The 15,263-nt window shown below is 34.0% G+C and overlaps 1 pseudogene; it reads left to right on the forward strand.

Moving 5' to 3' along the window:
* Positions 1–1,872: 1,872 nt before the first annotated feature.
* On the forward strand, positions 1,873–2,738 carry LOC100759149 (annotated as a pseudogene).
* The last annotated feature ends 12,525 nt before the right edge of the window (positions 2,739–15,263 follow it).

The following is a 15,263-nucleotide window of genomic DNA, read 5'->3' on the forward strand; positions in this document are numbered from 1 at the left end:
TATGGATGGGCTGACTCAAAAATTCAATAGACTGTTCTGGATTTTCTTCATCTGTTTATTTGCCAATTTTCACTCTTTATTAATTTTCCTTGTTGGTCTTTAGCATAGTGGATAGATTAATTACTTCTTATACCCCTACATGCATACTTTTTAAAATATGACCTTCATATTAATCCCATTTACTCTGGATTTGTCCTAAGGTTACAGCTTAGTTAAAAGAATGTATTTGTTTCTTACATAAAGTCGTGGGCATAATCCTAATCAGGAAAGAAAGACAGAGGTGGAATTTATTTCCCCACACCTGTATTTGAATTCCATTTTATACTTCACTAGTAAAGTCTAATGGAGTTGAGATAACAATATAATCTCACCAATACGCATCACTGGCTGGTAGTCTTCATTCTGTTCAAGAATGAATGCATTTAATCAGCTGAGTTTTACATGCTTTTTATACTACATTTTATGGGTATAAATAAGTATAAACACACACACATATATATATTTCATATATTTTTGTACAAAATCAGAGAATTATGATAAATTGTGCTAGAATTCTTAATATATGAAGGAATAAACTGACATAAGTGAAATAAACTGATGTTTTCTCTTTCTTTCTTTCTTTCTTTCTTTCTTTCTTTCTTTCTTTCTTTCTTTTTTTTTTGGTTTTTCCAGACAGGGTTTCTCTGTGGCTTTGGAGGCTGTCCTGGAACTAGCTCTTGTAGACCAGGCTGGTCTGGAACTCACAAAGATCCACCTGCCTCTGCCTCCCGAGTTCTGGGATTAAAGGCAAGCACCACCACCAACCTACTAATCTGATGTTTTCTATATAGCTAATGTATATAATTAAAATTTTATAATTAGTGTCTGCCACAAAATTCTTAATCGACTTTATGAAAATTAGTGAAATATTGGCAATTTCACTTAAGGGTTTGTGAGGTTTGCATAATATATTTCTCCTTATATTAAATGTGATTTTATCACAGAAACTAGACAGAATTACTGAACTTTTATTTGGGATATTTTATAGGAATATCCAGTGTCTTTTACTTAATTTATTATCTTATATTCATGTCCTACAAATATGTTCATTTATCTCTAATTACATGTTAATATTAACAAGTAATAATTCTTTCTTTCACTAACTAATATTTTGATATATTTGTTATGTAAAATTGATCCTCATTCTTGTTAAATGTTACTATTGACTTCATTTAATTCAGTAACAACAGTGCACTTCTACATCGCCCAATGAGCTTTAACATAGACAAAATATTGACCAGTTATAATCTTAAATATCTAGCTCTGAGCTCTCTCCATGACCTATTTAAAACCTATAGGAAATTGTATGTGAAAATAGTAGGATAGAACAGCAAGTCATTTGATATTAACTTCTACATTAAAAGGCAACATTTAAATCCAATTCATTCAATTTTTGTTCTAACACATTTTTACTTCTGTTGCCTTATGTGACTGCTAGTTAACATCCAATCCCAACAGGTGAACTTGAGTTTTCATTTAATGCACTGAGTATTAAAAGATAAGAATTGTCAAAGTTGTGTGCAGAAATGTAATGAATGTTCTTTTGTTCTTTGTTGTTTGTTTTTGTTTTTCTAGACAGAGTTTCTCTGTATTGCTTTTGGAGGCGGTCCCGGATCTCGCCTTGGCGAACAGGGTGGCCTCGAACCCCCAGCTATCTGCCTGCTTCTGCATCTACCTCCTGAGTGCATAAATGTCCTTTTGTAAGCGGTGGGTTTAAGTACTAAAACCACTTCTTGGCCCTGGCGTCATTCTATTCTGGGTGTCTGTTCTGAGGAGGAGTAGGCTGTTTCCTCCGTCTGATATCTCGCACACCAAAGTGCGCATCTCCACCTCATGGAAGATTCGATGGACAGGGACATGAGCCCTCTTAGGTCACAGAACTACCTTTTCTGTTGTGAACTAAAAGCTGACAAAATAAGTGACATTATCACTTAAGGTGCATAATGATGAGAATGAACACCAGTTGTCACTAAGAACAGTTAGTTTAGGGGCAGGGGCAAAAGATGAATTACATATCTTAGAGGCAGAAGCAATGAACTATGAAGGCAGTCCAATTATAGTAACACTGCCAATATTGAAAATGTCCATAAAACTCAACAGTTTCCCTTGGTGGCTTTGAAATTACACCACCTGTGGTCTTATGGTTTAGGTGTGGTGTGTGCCTGTGCACATTAGTGGACAGCACCTATGTAGAAGAAGGTGCAGTGTCAGAAGATGAAGATAAGGAGGATGTAAAACACTTAAGTATGTCTGGCAAGCGATCTGTTCCTGGAGGTGGTAGCTAAGTTCCACAGAAAAAAGTAAAAATCGATGAAGATAAGGAGGATGATGATGAAGATGATGAAGAAACTGAAGAAAAAGTTCCAATGAAGAAATCTGTATGAGATACCCCAGACAAAAATGCACAATCAAACCAAATTGGAAAAGACTTAAAACCATCAACACCAAAATCAAAAGGTCAAGAGTCCTTCAAAAAAACATGAAAAAACTCCTAAAACCATAAAAGGACCTAGTTGTGTAGAAGACATTAAAGCAAAAATGCAAGCAAGTATAGAAAAAGCACATTGAACAGTCCTGGGCACTACTGGTAAATTAAGCCCAAAGATGGGGAAGGTGGAAAAGGAGAAACAAATATAGCCCATACCGAGTACCATCAACAATCCAGACTGAAGTCTTCTATTTTAATCTCAATCCCCTTTCCTGATAGGCCATCCACCCCCTACCCCTTGCACACTGGAAGCAATCTTTTGTTTTCCTAAAGCATTTTTCTTTCACACTTGTTATACAGAGAACTTTACTGCCTTCTACACTTGTGCATATGCCTCATCTCTGACCATGTTTTAATACCTTTGTATCCTTAGCTGCTCAATAAATTTTTGAATGAACATAAAAAAATATTTCTTGTAGGACAGAAATAAAAGCACCACTAAAAACAAAATGATACTTCACCAAGTGGATCAATAAAACTTTTAACAACCTGTAATATAAGATAAAAATTTTATATAATTAGGAAGTTGAATAATACTTAAAATTATTTAATAATAAATTAATGTGAAGCAGCTTATTAAAAGTAAATGAAACAATGAATTCTGATCCTCTAATATAATAAACCCATTCAAATTAAGCAATTCCTTGTACTCATTACACGTTTTATTTCGATATCTTTTCTCCACATTGCAAATTTTTGTAAGTGAATTCAATTAAATTATCCTTTCAAATTTTACTTCCTTTTACTGTTAATTAATATACTCTGAGTGTTCTGAACAATTTCAGATGCAGAGACTCTCATAACCTTTTTAATGATAGCATGCATTCATAGCTTGTCCTAATCAGATTTCTACTTCATAAATATCAAAATAAATGTGTATTATACATTCTGAGTCACATACAGTTAAAAATGCAAGGATGTCATTGGAAGCCAAATAATCTAGAGCACTATGAAAACAGAAACACTCCCAAGTAAAAAAGGTCATTCATTATGTGTTATGGTTTAGCTGTTTTTCCCAATAAAATTTAGTCAGTTTTCTTAGATTTCCCCTGAGTGTTTGCTAGATATATAAATGCAAGGATGCCATTTAGCCTGGTAAGAAAGAATTCTTGAATATGCTGATAAATCTAATTGAAGTCCTTCCCACTGGAATTTAATCGACTCATATATAAGAAGCAACCAAAGGAAAATCAAAATGTGAACAATGCTTTCTAATAATTTACCTTTATCGGAATCATTTGAAGCATTTAAAAATTTACAGCCTCTACTTAGTAAAGACAGAATGGCATTATAGAAAATCACATGCAGTTATTATCATTTGTAGAGGATGAATTTGAAATTATGTAATTGAATAATTATCATAGTGAACCTAATCCTTATATTCCATGAGATGAAAGAGAATGAAATTTTCACAAGACCTGACAGTCATTACAAGGTATATGTTTCTTTTTGCTTGTGGTTCTTAAGACTTTGCTTATAGTATTTAAAAAAAAATAAGTGCTTCAGTATAACTTATGTCCATATAACAAATAAGCTGAATGTTTCAAGAAATTTCAGTTGTGATTGTTTGGATCCAGTGATCTATTTGAAATGATGCTTAATAAATCAATGGCATCACTAATGGTGGGAAGATGTGTTTAGTACATTTGTGAAAACTTAGGTCTTCTATTTAGAACTCCCACACAGGAAGGGGCACAATTGGCTATGACTGCAACTGCAAGGGTTCTTCTTGCCTTTATGAGTAATTGCATTTTTGTGTACATACCCATCCACACACATATACAAATAAACACAAAACAAAATGTTATTTATGATGACACACTACTAGACAATGTTTTTTTTATAAAACACAAATTATTTTCATGAATATTTAACATTTACACTCTTCATTGAATGACTGTATTTTATGTCACTGAAAAAGATGCCAACTAGTAAAAATATATAAGTTATTGTATGACATCTTTGTCAGTGCTTCAGAGGGATAAAATCTTTAAAAAGAACAAACAGGTAAATATGTGCATACATTTAGCATTAATAATTGGTGCATTTCATGCTGAAATATCTTTTCTTAAAAGTGAGTTTGTTATGCAGCAACAAACAAAAGTTAATAACATCATAGCAATTCTAAAGAAAATTCAAACAAAAATGTGAAGGTCAATATATGAAGACATAAAATACAAAGTTACCACTGTTTAGAGGAATCATTTTACTCTAGAAATATGTAAAAGTTTACTGAGATAAAAGAAAGCCTAGTTTTAAAAGATCTTTCATCTTTATATATCCCTGTAAAATTTGAGAATTTTAAGTAATAAAAAGAAATAAAACCTCTTAAGTTTTGTGACAGATAACTTACTTACAAAGTAAAAGATTCAAATATATTAAACTTCTCATCTCTAACACCAGCAGGCAACATAAATGAAAAGATTTCCTGCAACAGAAAGTCATATATCAAGTTAAGACAGGGATATCATCACATATGTTTCACCTTCTCAAGGTGGAAGAATATTTTAATAGATTTTCATGAGTGTAAAGTATATATACAAATCTACCTCACTAGTAGAAAAAACTTTGTTGAAGATATTTTAAACATAAAAATTCAAAAAAGACACAATAAAGTACGAAACAATGAAGAGGAAAGTAAGTGGTAAGCAATGAACCGCAAAGGGGTATAGTATTATTAGTAAGGTGTGTGTGTGTCTGTGTCAATTCTTCAACTATAATCCCAAAGCTCATATTAAATTTATTAATTTGTTATGAAGAAATTGCACTGATAATGCAAGTAAAATATTTTTAGAAGAAATTATTACAGGAGGATACAACATTATAATTTGGACCAGAATATATCACACATATCACACATTTCATCAAAACCTTGAAATTGAAATCAGATTAGCACAATTAACTTTTAAAAAACAACACTATTCAGAAAAATGGGAAATTAACTAGATCATCCTAGGAAAAGTTAATAAAGACATAAGGACATACCATTTCAAGTTCATCTCTTTTATCTTACATTTTGAGTTTTACTGTTGGGAGTTTGATTCTTTCAAATAAATAAATAATACCATATTTAACTTTCCTTCCATTTCTACCACCCTCTATCCCCAAAATGTTATTTTTCTTTTATTCATTCTATCTTTTTTATTTTTGTATATCCAACAAAATCCAAAGAGTGTTGGCTGCTGGAGTTCTGTTCAATGAGCTATGCTGTACAATGAGCCATCTGTTCTACACTCCTGCATTGTTCCTAAGAAATGCATGGCTCTTGCCAGTTGGCAATTTGTGCACAGGGAGGAAGCCATCCACAGGACCATGAGCAACCTAATAAAGGCCTTATCTTTAATAAACTATTATTACCCCTCCCCTAGAAACAAGTCATGGCCAATAATCACTCAGGATGTGTAAGTTTGGAGATAATCTGTTCCATGTATTGTAGGATGTGAACTAGCTTTGTCTGGTGGAGGTAATCAGTAGGTAAAGCAAATCTACTTATTGTCAGTTTATGATTTTAAGAGTCTTTCCATTTCTATAAGGTTCCAGCTCACAGCACTCATTACCATATTTTAGTTATTACTTTCCTTCTGTCTCCTCTTCTTTGAAGTTTTTTGAACCTTTGCAGTTGTGAGGTAAAGATGAATGTTCTGTTGAGAAATAAAATCTATAACATGATAAATAAAAGGCCCAGAAACTGATATTGTGGTTTAGGCTTCAACTGAAGTTCAGAAAAGCAAAGCAGCTAGTGACTAGCTCTTACCTTGACATCAGCTCAGACCAAAGGGGAGATCTTCAAACTTATTGGGACTTCACTGCTCCTCAGATTCACTCAAACTGCTATGCTTCCCTCATTGTGGCTAGAGACTAATCCTGAGACTGAATTCTTCTACCTCTTATATACCTCTTAACTCCTAGGATTAATGGTGTGAGCTTTGATTCTCTCTCCAGTAGGCCAGGGTGATCTTGGACTCAGAGATCTGTTTGCCTTTCTCTTGGTCCTGTGATTAAGGGCATGTAGCACTAGCAGCATCTGATCTCTATAACTTCAGGTTGGTTTTGCTTTCGGGAATCCTTAGGCAAGCTTTAATAAACCATAAATAATATATCACCACAGGAATCTTGGTCTTTCATTCTCAGCTCTCTGACCAATTATATATCTTTCCATTGACTTCTGTGCACTCATCAAGAAACTTTCTTTGATAAATGTTAAGAACAGAGCAGGCATATGGGAATAAACAAATGTTTAAGAGGCAACTGGAAATTATTGTTACATGCCACAATAATAATGAGAGCTTACACATTTGAAACTATGATCATCCCCGGACTTGGGAAAATTTTTATAGTACCGAATATAAAATTCCCTCTGCTGGAACAGACATCTAACCAAATCCTTTTTTTTTTCTCATTTTGTCTTCATGGCACTTACATCCAGATATTCTCCTCTACTACTTTGACTGTCTTAAAACAATGCAATTAGTAACTGAATATTAAATACGTTCCTTATATCCATAGAGAAATGTAGCTCTCACTTCAATGAAGATTCTTTTTCTTTGAAGATTCAGTTTTATAGCAGATGAATGCCATTAATGAAAGCTACCATTGATGAAAATAGAGAGAAAAGCTTCCTGTAGTACTCAGTCTTAAATTATGAATCTGTGTCAAATACCTAAGTCTTGGGGAACACTATAAAAGCAGTAGTGGAAAAATAATGAGAACCAGAGGCCATGACTTCTACTCTAGCATCATATTTTCTATATATGAGAAATAAGTTGCACCTAATGAATCTACAGGATGGTTGCCTAAATAAAAGTTGAACAATTACAACAGATATGATGAAATTCTAAGTGAAGTCTCCAAAATCTATCTGCAGATGAAGAACTAAATTCAATTAATAACTGCTTACAGTAATAAATCTTTGACAGGGACTAGCTACTAAATTGGTTGTCTAATAATATGTACTCATCCAATATATATATATATATATATATATATATATATATATATATAGTGTGCTCACATATATATATGAGCACACTAAGTATACTCTCTAGGTTGTAGTTGTATTATATGTTTATATGCGTGTGTGTGTGTGTGTGTGTGTGTGTGTGTGTGTGTGTGTGTGTATAATGATAGCAAAAAAATAGAGAGATTTAAAAATTGAAGACAGTGGATCAAATTGAAAGGTAAAGGAAGTTGTCCATGGCAGGGGAAGCAGTTGATGATAAAAGAGATAAATATATGTTATATAGATATGTGAAATATCATAGTGAAATCTGTGATTTCATACACTGAATAATGAAAGAGGAAATAAAGAAAAAAGGTGGAGATAAATTTAGTCTCTGAATCTCCTTCTCCAGGAGACCAGAGAATTCAGTTCAGGTAAGAAAATTAGTTTAAACCAAAATGTGCACATAGAGAACATAGTTTTTCTATGTTTCAAAATCATACCCAAAATTTCCTTTAAGCCCCAATATTTGACATATTTATTTGATTTTCTGTTTCAAGAATTGTAAATATAAAATAACCAACCTAAATACAGACACATACAAAAATGTTTTTCTAAGAATGTTTTTGCTAAGAAATGGAATTTTCCTATAAAATTAGATAACCTGTCAACTTAGTCAGAGGTCCATTTTTCACAGCTTGACTTCTTTACTAAACTAGTGGTGACTAAAACCTCCTATTCATAATCTTCCTTCATGATAGAAGAATTCTAAGACTGTAACACTGGTCAAAATACTAGCACATATATATGATTTCAAAACCCTATACACACACTGGATCTTCAATGACAAGCATATTTTTATAAGAAGTTGTATGTGTTTGATTTTACCCATTTAACATCATTAAGCCAGGAGGTAATAAAGAATAATGATCAGAGTTTAAATAATAGGGGCAGTTGTTTATGGTAAGTAGAGACAGACATCTTTGAAAACTGAACGATAGCGAATTTGGTGTGGATTTGCCATACAAACAAACAAACAAACAAACAAACAATAAATAAATAGAGAGACACAAAATGAAATTCACCATATTACTACAAGATATTAGCAATCCTCCAACACATAAAAATTGTCAATATTAGAATCTATAGTAAATCAATAATGTATTAGAATGAGTTTGCAGTTTTTTGTAAAATGTGTCTTCTTTTCCTTGACTATTCATAAGGACCCATTCCTTTTGCATGCGACATCAGTAACTTTTCTGTGTGTCCGTTTTGTAGCTTAAAATAAGATATTTCTTCTTTAATGAATAAAATAAATAAAGAACATAAGTCTAGTACAAGATGCAGAGTTGGAGCAAATAATTTAAATATTTCTTTGTGTATATTAGATTGTTGAAAATGTGTTCTTTCAACATAAAGAGTTAGGGAGGTTTTGAAGGCTATGCATGTGACAACTGGCCATCTCAATTATTTTTTTAAAAAAGGTTTGTGATTACATCTGTAGTAGTATGCATGTTTGAATGTTGGAGGTATTTATGATATTAATCAGATAATGGAGTACAGGCCAGGGAGGGTAGCGAGGATGTAAGAAGCAGCAACAGGATCTCCCACTTTACCTCTGCTTTCCTTATAACCAAAGATTAGAGATGCAGATCACAGCTGCTAATTTATCCTGCATCTGCGTTCTCCCTGTTCCATCAGATAAGAGTTGTTGTAGAATTCTGATTTACTTTGGGGAAGACCACTTAATTTATATATCCTTCAAGGATGAATTCCTCACACATCTATATCAAAGAAAATATTCAACCCAGAATCCAATATCATGAAACTTATTTGATTTATGTTTTATATGGCCATATATATTTACAAAACAAAAACTCAATCATGGTTTAGTGAGATTAAAGAACCATATATTCTTTCTATTTTTAAATATTTATATTACATTTGTAAACAAGTACAATTATTCTTTCACAAAACAGTCTCTCAGGATTTTTTTTTTCTCTTTTTTTGTTGAGATTCGAAATGTGTGATGTGTGTCACGCACCAGAGTTTAATTTGTCCTTCCTATTGTTAATGGCTATGAGGAATTACATAAAGATTCACTAACATAAGACAAGAATTTAAAAAAAAATACTAGAGAGGTTTCTAAACATGTCCTATTAGGGAAAGAAATCAGTGTTCAGAGTAGGTATTTCAACAAAAACAAACTTTTAGAAAAGATCAAACAGAAATCTAAGTGAAAGTAAAAACTACTCCAAGATCTAAGCTTAATTCCCTGGCTATGCTATTCAAGTTGTGTTTTAAAGTTCTGTCTATCCAGTAGCTGGACACAAGCCTACCTTTATCCCCTTCATGCCTCTGACCATAGGCATTCAATAAAAAAAAATACTTGTTTTGCTAGATCTTTTCCTTTTTCTGTTCTCTATAGCTTTTGTTGTATGTGTTCTCAGAGTTCAGTTCATCCTCTCTCCCAAATACTCTGAACCACATAAATCATTTTTCTTACCTCATGGGATATGCTAAAGCTACCAAAATCTTTTGTTTCACCCAGCTTTAAGTTTTATTCTTATTTTTGAATGTTCTCTATTTTCCCCCAGAAACCACAATAATACAAACACACATTTCAAAAAAGTCCTAGGAACAAAATATATTCAATACATTCATATTCCAATGTTTCAGGATTTTACTTTTCTTTCACCGTGGAGCAAAACACAGTAATCTGAAACCTGCAGGATTGACCAAATGGGACCTAGGCCTGGGATATGCATTTTAATCTGAACTTTTGTCTATTCGCACATGTGCTCAGTCCCCCTAGCCTGCAAATATGCTGCAAATACTTCCTACCTAGGGAGATTTAATCTACAAACTTTTAGTTTTCCTTTTTTTAAGAAATCAAACTTGCTTTGCAAGTTTGTAATCAGGCTGATATTAAATTTATGGCAATACTGTTACCTTAGCCTCCTACTAATGTGGTTATAGGTAGGAGACAGTATGTCAATAAATTATTTATTGTCTCAAGGAAATTTTAGAAGTATTAGTGTTAAACTATCATAAATTCTCAAATTATATTTTGTGATATGTGTAATAAATAATAAGATAACTGAAAACTCACACTAAACTGCTGTCTTTCAATCAGACTAAAATGTTACTGTATTTCTAGTATTTCTCAACATCAACCTATGGTTATATATTCTAAATGTTTTCTTTATTTAATTGTTTTACTACAAACAGGTTCTGCAAAAATAATTTGGGTTTTAATATATTAGAACCCTTGCAGAATTATAGTTACACACATTTTTCATCTACTTGTCAAATTAAACACAATATTTCATCGAAGAGATAATAATAAAACATTTTGCATTTTTAAGGAGAAAATATAAACTATGCTCTTATATTCTTAGAACTAATATATTGAGCAAAAATGTAGTTGACAAGAATGTTAAATATAATTGCTGAGAAGCAAAAATGAACCTTTACCAATATTTTCAAAATCATATAGTTTCATAACAACGTATGTGCCTGTGTCTTTGGGGTAGAATTTTATCCACAATAAATTGAAATTGATTTGATATCCCTCTTGTCTAAGGATGTGGCCTTTTTTGCAACGAAGTATCAACTGTTTTATATTGAATTTGTAAACGCAGGCACATGCATTAAAGGCTTGCTTCCCAAATCTTGTCTATAGGGAAGTAATAGAGACTAGGCATTATTAATGAATTAACCCATTGATTAGTTTCCTAGCTGAGCAGGACATTTTGAAGAGGCATGGGTGAGGAGGACATCTACTGGGGCCAGGCCTTTGAAAGACATTATCTGTTTCATGCTCTTCCTCCTGATATTTTTGAGATAACAGATGTCATAAAGTGACCAGTTTTGCTTAATCATATGTCTCCTACCTCAGTGTCATGCTGGTCTGGTGAAGCCAGTGCAGCAGAAACTGGAACACCTAAAACTGTTTAGAAAACAGTTTGCTATTTCAGTGATCTTGGCTGGTGTATTCTTTAGAGCAATGAAAATTAAAAACAAAAAAAAATAACTAATGTGAGAGTCAAACAGTTAAAATCTGTGTCTCATAAAAGTTGGAATACCAATGCAGAAAAAGATTTTTTTTTCTAACTAGAAATATGATGAGTGTCACAAAAAGGAAACTGAAGTATGGGAAATGTCAATCCTATGGAGGCTACTGGATCAGCATCCTCAGAAGGAAATAACTAAATTAACGTATTGATTCAATGCTCTAGCCACAAAAGCTGTGAAACAAGAACTTTCTTTTAAATGCTGAGCCATTTTGTTTATAGTAACATTGTATATGGCAATTTGTGGAAATAACTTCACCATCTGTTGTAGTTAATCATTCTCTGTTTATTTATCTACCATCATATGTCACCTGTCTCACTTACACCTCTCTATTGCTAGTACATTAACCTTGCTTTGATCCAACTGTTGTAAAATGGGAATTACTTTTGCTACATAAACTGTTGCACCAGTTACATACCTGCTGATACACAAATATTTCTATTTTGCAGAAATTATTTGCCATTTTCACAAAACTGGTTATGAGCATTAGGGTAGTGTATGATTTACATCTTGTTTAAAATTATGTTTTTCTTTTTTGGAATTTAAAATACTTTTATTTAAATTAGAAACAAGCCTCTTTTACATGTCAATCTCAGTTCCCTCTCCATCCACTCCTCCCCTGCCCCCCACCGGCCACCCTATCTCAACCCTTTTCTGCTCCCCAGGGAGGGTGAGGCATTCCTTGGGGAATCTTCAAAGTCAGTCATATCATTTGGAGCAGGGCCTAGGCCCTCCCCAATGTGTCTAGGCTAAGAGAGTAACCCTCTATGAGGAGAGGGCTCCCAAAGTTCATTTGTGTACCAGTGGCCCTGTAGATTGTCTACAACTCCATGCTACTTCCTCCTTCAAGTGGTCTGGGAACAGTCCTAATGCTGGTTTCCCAGCTACCAGTCTGGGGTCCATGAGAGACCCCTTGTTCAGGTCACCTGTTTCTGTGGGTTTCTCCAGCCTGGTATTGACACCTTTGTTCATGACTCCTCCTTCTCTGCAACTGGATTCCAGAGTTCAGCTCATTGTTTAGCTGTGAGTGTCTTCTGCTTCCATCAGCTACTGGATGAAGGCATTAGGATGAAATATAAGGTAATAATCAATCTCATTATTGGAGAAGAGCTTATTAGGTAGCCTCTCAACTATTGCTTAGATTGTTAGTTGGTGTCAAACTTGTACATCTCTGGACATTTCCCTAGTGCCAGAATTCTCTGTAAAACTATAATGGCTCTCTCTATGATGGCTTCCCTTTTTTTTTGCTCTCCTATATTCCTCCCCTGACTAGATCTTCCTGCTCCCTCCTGTCCTCCTCTTCTTTATGTTCTAATTCCTCTCCCCTGTCTTCCTCTCCCCTCCTTCCACGATCCCCATTTGGTTAGGAGGTCTTATCTCTTTCCCCTTCTCTTGGGGACCATGTGTGTGTTTCTTAGGTTACTCCTTTCCTAGCTTCTCTGGTGGTTTGGATTGTAGGCTCATAATCTCTATGCTCTATGTCTGAAACCAATATATGATTGAGTACACACCACATTTGTCTTCTTGTGACTGGATTACCTTACTCAGAATGGTTTCTTCTAGTTTCTTCCATTTGCTTGCAATCTCAAGATTGCATTGTTTTTTGTTTTTTGTTTTTTTCCTCTGAGTAGTACTCCATTGTGTAAATGTACCACATTTTCTCCATCCATTCCTCTGTTGAGGGACATCTAGGTTGCTTCCAGGTTCTGGCTATTATAAATAATGCTGTTATGAACATGGTTGAGGAGATGTCCTTGTTGTATGATTGTGCAACTTTTGTGTATATGCCTAAGAGTGGAATTGTTGGATCTCATGGTAGACTGATTCCCATTTTCCTGAGAAACTGACATAATGATTTCCAAAGTAGCTGTACCAGTTCTCACTACCACCAGCAGTGAAGGAGTGTTCCCCTTTCTCCAAATCCTCTCCATCATAAATTATCATTGTTGTTTTTGAGTTTAGCCATTCTGATAGGTATAAGATGGTATCTTAGAGTTGTTTTGATTTGCATTTCCCTGATGGCTATGGATGTTGAGCACTTTCTTATGTGTCATTCTGCCATTTTAGATTCCTCTATTGAGAATTCTCTATTTAGTTCTATACCCCACTTTTTAATTGGAGTATTTGGTGTTTTGGAGTCTGACATCTTGAGTTCTTTGTATATTTTGTAAATAAGCCCTCTTTCAGATGTGGGGTTGGTTAATATCTTTCCAGTCTGTGCGCTGCCTATTTGTCTTGATGACTGTGTCCTTTGCCTTACAGAAGCTTCTCAGTTTCAAGAGTTCCCATTCATTAATTCTTGATCTCAGTGTCTGTGCTACTGGTGTTATGTTCAGGAAGTGGTCTTCTGTACCAATTTGCTGCAGAGTACCAACTACTTTCTCTTCTATGAGGTTCAATGTGGCTGGATTCATGTTGAGGTCTTTGATTCATTTGGACCTAAGTTTTGTGCATGCAGATAGATATGGATCTATCTGCAGTCTTCTACATTCCAGCATACTATTATGCCAGCACCAATTTTTGAAGATGCTTTTTTTTCCATTGTATAATTTTAGCTTCTTTGTCAAAAATTAGGTGTTCTCAGGTGTGTGGTTTAATATCAGGTTTTTCAATTGGGTTCCATTTGTCAACCTGTCTATTTTTCTGCCAATACCAAGCTTTTTTCAGGACCATAGCTCTATACTAGAGCTTGAAGTAAGGGATGGTGATTCCTCCAGACGTTCTTTTATTATATGAGGTTGTTTTGGGTATCCTGGGTCTTTTGCTTTTCCATATAACGTTGAATATTGCTCTGTCAAGGCATGTGATGAATTGTGCTGGGATTTTGATGGTTTTTTTTTTTTGAATCTGTAGTTTGCTTTTGGCAAGATTGTCATTTTTACTCTGTTGATCCTACCTATCCAAGAACATATGAGATCCTTTCATTTTCTGGTATCATCTTTAATTTCTTTCTTTAAATACTCAAAATTCTTATAATACGGTTCTTTCTCTTTCTTGTTTAGTGTTACCCCAAGATATTTTACATTGTTTGTGGCAATTTTAAAGGGTGATGTTTCTCTGATTTCTTTCTCAGTTCCTTTATCATCTGTACATAGTTTGACTTAATATTCTATCCTACCAGTTTGCTGAAGGTGTTTATCAGCTGTAGGAGTTCCTTGGTAGAGTTAGTCATTTTTGTAGACTATCATATCATCTGCAAATAATGAAAATTTAACTTCTCCATTTGCAGTTTGTATCCACTTGTACTCCTTTTGTTGTCTGATTGCTCTAGCTAGAACTTCAAGGACAATATTGAAGACATACAGAGAGAGTGGACATCCTTGTCCTGTCCCTGATTTTAGTGGAATTGTGTTGAGTTTCTCTCCATTAAGTTTGGTATTGGCTGTAGGCTTGCTGTATTTTGCTTTTATTCTTTTTAGGTATGTTCCTGTTATCCCTAATCTCTCCATGTCCTTTATCATGAAAGGATGTTGGATTTGTCAAAGGCTTTTTCAACAGCTAGTGTTGTTTTTCTCATCCAAACCTTCACAGTGTATTGTCATTTAAGGCAAGAAAAGGGGATTTGAAAAATGATGCAATTTGTTTTTTCTTCTTTTGTTTTTTGGCCTTTTGATATTTTTTATTTAAATTTGAAATGATATTATTTTACATATCTATCCCAGTTCCCTCTCTTGCCCACCCCAACAACTGCCTCTCTGTCTCCCCCCCCAATCCCATTCC

Source organism: Cricetulus griseus, chromosome 2 (assembly GCF_003668045.3).
Source record: "Cricetulus griseus strain 17A/GY chromosome 2, alternate assembly CriGri-PICRH-1.0, whole genome shotgun sequence".
In the NCBI taxonomy this organism is placed as follows: Eukaryota; Metazoa; Chordata; class Mammalia; order Rodentia; family Cricetidae; genus Cricetulus; species Cricetulus griseus.